Here is a 5,363-nt window from a genome sequence, read left to right on the forward strand (position 1 = left end):
TTCGGTCTAAAGCTTTCTCCGGAGAAATGTCACTTCTTTAAGACGTCAGTAAAGTATCTTGGTCATGTCGTGGATGCACGAGGAGTTCATACTGACCCTGACAAGATATCCGCCTTGAGGGACTGGCCTCGTCCTTCAAATAGGAAAGAGCTTAAATGTTTCTTAGGCTTCGCTGGGTATTATCGGCGGTTTGTCGAAGGATATTCCCAGATAGCCAAACCTCTTAATAGCCTGACAGCAGGCTACTATCCACCAAAGAAAAGGGGCAAAGTGTACAAGAGGGAACGCTTCACGACTCTTGTGAGCCCTAATGCACCGCTCGGTGAGGAGTACTTCGGAGTGTGAGAGTGCATTCAGAACCCTGATCAAGAAACTGACTTCTGCGCCCATCCTTGCTTTTGCGAATCCACAACTACCATATGTTGTACATACTGACGCTTGTCGCGATGGATTGGGGGCAGCGCTCTATCAAGAGCAGGAGGGGAAGCTCAGAGTTGTCGCGTATGCCAGTCGAGGTCTTTCCAAGAGCGAGAGAAACTACCCTACGCACAAACTCGAATTCTTGGCCTTAAAGTGGGCCGTTTGTGAAAAGTTCAGTGATTTCCTTTATGGGTCAAGTTTCACTGTGCTTACCGACAACAACCCCCTCACATACGTCTTGACATCTGCGAAGTTAGATGCTGCTGGTCATCGCTGGTTAGCCGCTCTTTCTACTTACCAGTTTACCATCAAGTACAGAGCAGGGCAGGCCAACCGCGATGCAGATGGGTTATCCCGGCGGCCTCAAGGTCCGCCTCTTGAGGATGAAGCTTCCACTAAAGAAAGAGAGAGAATAGAGGACATGAAAAAACGGTTCATGGAAGCAAGAGATGACATGGATCATGAGGTGTTCTCTGCATTATGTCAACGTCATCTTGTGATGGTTAAAGATGAACGTCACCCTCATTCAGAGCAGCCTGTCATTGCGGAGTCTCTTGTTGTCGACCCTTCTGTAGTGCCTGATGTTTTCGATGAGGACACTTTACCATCCATGGCTAACTCTGACTGGTGTAATGCTCAAAATAATGATCCGTCTCTCTCACGTGTCATCACCTTTGTGAGGAGAGCTGTAAAACCCAGTTTCAGAGAGACAAACCTTGAACATCCCGATGTCAAACTTCTTTTTAGGGAGTGGAAAAAACTTGAACTCAGGGATGGTGTCCTGTACAGGAAGTGGTCTGAGCGAGGCGAACTGGTGTATCAGTTGGTCTTACCCGAACAGTTCAGAGAGAGGGCACTGCAAGGAGTGCATGATGATGTTGGCCATCTCGGTTCTGAGCGTGCACTTCAGCTTGCTCGTGCCAGGTTCTACTGGCCGAGAATGGCCAGAGACATCGAGGAGAAGTGCAAAAAGTGCGAACGCTGTTTCAGGCGGAAGGCTGTGCCTCAGAGGGCCGCGCCTTTGGAAAACATTTCTGCTACTTATCCACTTGAACTTCTTTGTATGGATTATCTATCCCTTGAGCCGGATGATAGAGACACAAGAAACATTTTAGTCATCACCGACCACTTTACAAAATTTGCTGTGGCGGTGCCGACTAGGGATCAGAAAGCCAGAACTGTTGCGAAGGCTTTATGGGAGAACTTTATTGTTCACTACGGGTTCCCCAGTCGTCTGCTCAGCGACCAGGGCAGGGACTTTGAGTCTAAGACGATCAGAGAACTCTGCACACTGATTGGAGCAGACAAAGTTCGTACCACCCCGTACCATCCCCGGGGAAACCCAGTGGAACGATTTAACCGGACCCTCCTTGGTATGCTAGGGACCCTGGAAGAAAGAGACAAATATCATTGGAGAGATTTTGTCAAACCTCTGGTCCACGCATACAATTGCACGAGAAACAGTACAACAGGCTATTCGCCTTACGAACTAATGTTTGGTAGGCAGCCCAGACTGCCGATTGATCTTGTCCTGGGAATCCAACCTGATATGGCAAGTCACAAGACCCACTCAGAGTATGTCAAGGGCCTTCGTCAACGCCTACAGGAGAGCTACTCATTAGCTGCTAAAAATGCCAAGAAGATGGGAGAGAAGAACAAGGCTAGGTTTGACAGGGAGGTCAGGGCAGCTGAACTCTTAGAAGGGGATAGGGTCTTAGTGAGAAACGTGAATATCAGGGGGAAACACAAACTGGCAGATCGGTGGGAACAGAAAATCCATGTTGTTGTCAGACGGATTAGCGACAGTCCTGTTTATGTAGTCAAACCTGAGACAGGGGAGGGGCCACACCGTACGTTGCATAGAGACCTTCTTTTGCCGTGCGGGTTCCTACCTGTAACTGAGATCAGAGAGCAAAGTTCTTCCACTGACGCATCGAGGAAAATGAGACTGAGGGGCAAAACAACAAAAGGCGTGCAAGGGGACACTGATTGTCAGGAGGACGAGTCGTACAGTGATGAAGATGAACTGTATCCTAATACATGGATGCCAGAAATCATCACGAAGGGTCCTTTCCTGCAGAGGGAAGGAGGCTTCAATGAGCCTCAGCCAGTTTCCAGGGTATTAAACCCAGACACCCCTTCTTTTGTGCCCCAAAGTTCCGCACACTTACCTGAAAGACCTACTCACGAGCTTCAACCAGGAACTCCTTATGTTAGCTCTGAGAATAGTGGTTCAGTTACACATCCTACTTCACACTGTAGGACTCCGGACCATATTGTCATTGATATTCCTGAACCTGATGTGACACAAATCTCACCTGATGAAGAGAACACAGATCTCATCACCACAGACCCTGTAGTTGCAGACACTGACAATGTAGTATCTGAGAGTCAAGAGTCCGAGAACGCAAGTGTCCGGCGTTCTACTAGGGAGAGACGTCCGCCTCGGAAACTCACCTACGATGAGCTGGGGGAGCCTTTAACCTTGGCCATTAGTTCATTCTTTCAGGCTTTAGGGGCTGCTATTTCACATGTGTCTGTACCGGTAGGGGCAGGTATGCATGCTGGGACTCATGCAGTCTAGACGGGGAGAATGTAACCCTGGTAAGATTTACAGCAATCAGAAGTACAGGGTTCTTTGAATGCATCGTAGTCCTTGTCTGATAGTTTAATTTCCGGGCTTGCCCTGAAGGCACCATCTGCAGCTCCGTGCGCGTGAAGGTGTGGTGTAGAGGAAAAAGGACGGCAAGGAAAAACTCCATGCTGCCGCGGAGCACGGTTTTTTCCAGTTGAAAGAGAGGAAAGAGGTTTAATTAACATTTGTGAGAGAGCTGTCGTTAGCGGTGAACCACAGACGGGTACCTACCTGAAAGGAGCCGGAGTATTTCTTCGAACTTTTTTGAACTATTCTGGTGAGTTAGCCTAGCTCACTTAGCACCGCTATTGCAGTTCAATGCACTGGAAAAAAATAACTAACCAGTCAGAATAGTAGTAAATGTGTTTAATGATGTTTAAGATGTGTTTTCATAGTATTGCAATGTTGTGACAGTTTTGTTTATTATGAGTGTCTAATGTTTTTACTTTCTTGGGCCTGCTAGTTCAGCCGCGGCCAGCTAAGTGGTTATGCGCAGTTCACGTGCAATAGCTGTGCTGTTACTGTAACTGCGGGTGATGCACAGTAATACCGGTGTATTTACTTTTAATGTGTCACAAGATGCAGATTTATTTTAATATTTCAAAAGAACCAAGGACATTAGGAACAAGGACATTTAAGGAATGTGGACATCTAACATTCTGCGTATTTGTGTGCAGACTGGTTTTTTTTTTGAGGTACAGTTCCATGGGTGCCAAGTGAGGAGCTGGTATCGTGGGTCTAAGACACTGTTGCTGCTGTGGAGGCCTTCTCTGTGTCAGGACGCCGACACGTTGATGCCTGCCGTACCAGGAGGGCGGTAGGGAAAAAAACAAAAGGAAGCCCACCTGAGAGATACCTTATCATTTTCTTTGCTACTTTTTCTCCGCCTGAGATTCAGGTCGTTTTCAGTTCTTAACCCAGGACAGTGGGTAACTGAATAAACTGACACCATAAGGAACTGGACACTCACATGCTATTTTCTTTTCTTTTTCCTTTTCTTTGGGGTGTTGAAATATTGTGTTTCTTGTCTTACATCTATTTTGATTGTTTCAATTATTTTTGTGATGCATTTGAGATGGTTACTGCATTTGAAGGTATCCCTACATTGAGGATGAGCAAAGGGAACTGATCCAAAAGGAAATATATAAAGCAAACTTTGTTTCATAAACCTGTGGTCGTGCGTGTTATGTGGGTTGGAAGTCTCATTGCTCTTACAGAGTTGCTACCGCCAATCTCCTTCCCAAACCTAGATTCGGATATTGTAGACATTGCACTTGGGCGAGCAGTATAGATCATCTCTTTATAGATAGAGGGACACACGTCCAGGTTACACACGGAAAGTCTTGTTTTTTACCAGCATTTCCTAAAAATACAGGGAGTGCAGAATTATTAGACAAGTTGTATTTTTGAGGAATAATGTTATTATTGAACAACAACCATGTTCTCAATGAACCCAAAAAACTCATTAATATCAAAGCTGAATGTTTTTGGAAGTAGTTTTTAGTTTTAGCTATTTTAGGGGGATATCTGTGTGTGCAGGTGACTATTACTGTGCATAATTATTAGGCAACTTAACAAAAAACAAATATATACCCATTTCAATTATTGATTTTTACCAGTGAAACCAATATAACATCTCCACATTCACAAATATACATTTCTGACATTCAAAAACAAAAAAACAAATCAGCGACCAATATAGCCACCTTTCTTTGCAAGGACACTCAAAAGCCTGCCATCCATGGATTCTGCCAGTGTTTTGATCTGTTCACCATCAACATTGTGTGCAGCAGCAACCACAGCCTCCCAGACACTGTTCAGAGAGGTGTACTGTTTTCCCTCCTTGTAAATCTCACATTTGATGATGGACCACAGGTTCTCAATGGGGTTCAGATCAGGTGAACAAGGAGGCCATGTCATTAGTTTTTCTTCTTTTATACCCTTTCTTGCCAGCCACGCTGTGGAGTACTTGGACGCGTGTGATGGAGCATTGTCCTGCATGAAAATCATGTTTTCTTGAAGGATGCAGACTTCTTCCTGTACCACTGCTTGAAGAAGGTGTCTTCCAGAAACTGGCAGTAGGACTGGGAGTTGAGCTTGACTCCATCCTCAACCCGAAAAGGCCCCACAAGCTCATCTTTGATGATACCAGCCCAAACCAGTACTCCACCTCCACCTTGCTGGCGTCTGAGTCGGACTGGAGCTCTCTGCCCTTTACCAATCCAGCCACGGGCCCATCCATCTGGCCCATCAAGACTCACTCTCATTTCATCAGTCCATAAAACCTTAGAAAAACCAGTCATCAGAT

The 5,363-nt window shown here is 45.9% G+C and overlaps 1 long non-coding RNA gene across 1 annotated transcript; it reads left to right on the forward strand.

The window, feature by feature from the left end:
• Positions 1-3,014: 3,014 nt before the first annotated feature.
• LOC145430469 (uncharacterized) lies at positions 3,015-4,223 on the forward strand. The gene is made up of 2 exons (XR_013911045.1): positions 3,015-3,332; positions 3,733-4,223. It is a non-coding gene; the product is annotated as an uncharacterized LOC145430469 (long non-coding RNA).
• The last annotated feature ends 1,140 nt before the right edge of the window (positions 4,224-5,363 follow it).

The sequence above is a fragment of the Astatotilapia calliptera genome, chromosome 8, assembly GCF_964374335.1.
Source record: "Astatotilapia calliptera chromosome 8, fAstCal68.1, whole genome shotgun sequence".
In the NCBI taxonomy this organism is placed as follows: domain Eukaryota; kingdom Metazoa; phylum Chordata; class Actinopteri; order Cichliformes; family Cichlidae; genus Astatotilapia; species Astatotilapia calliptera.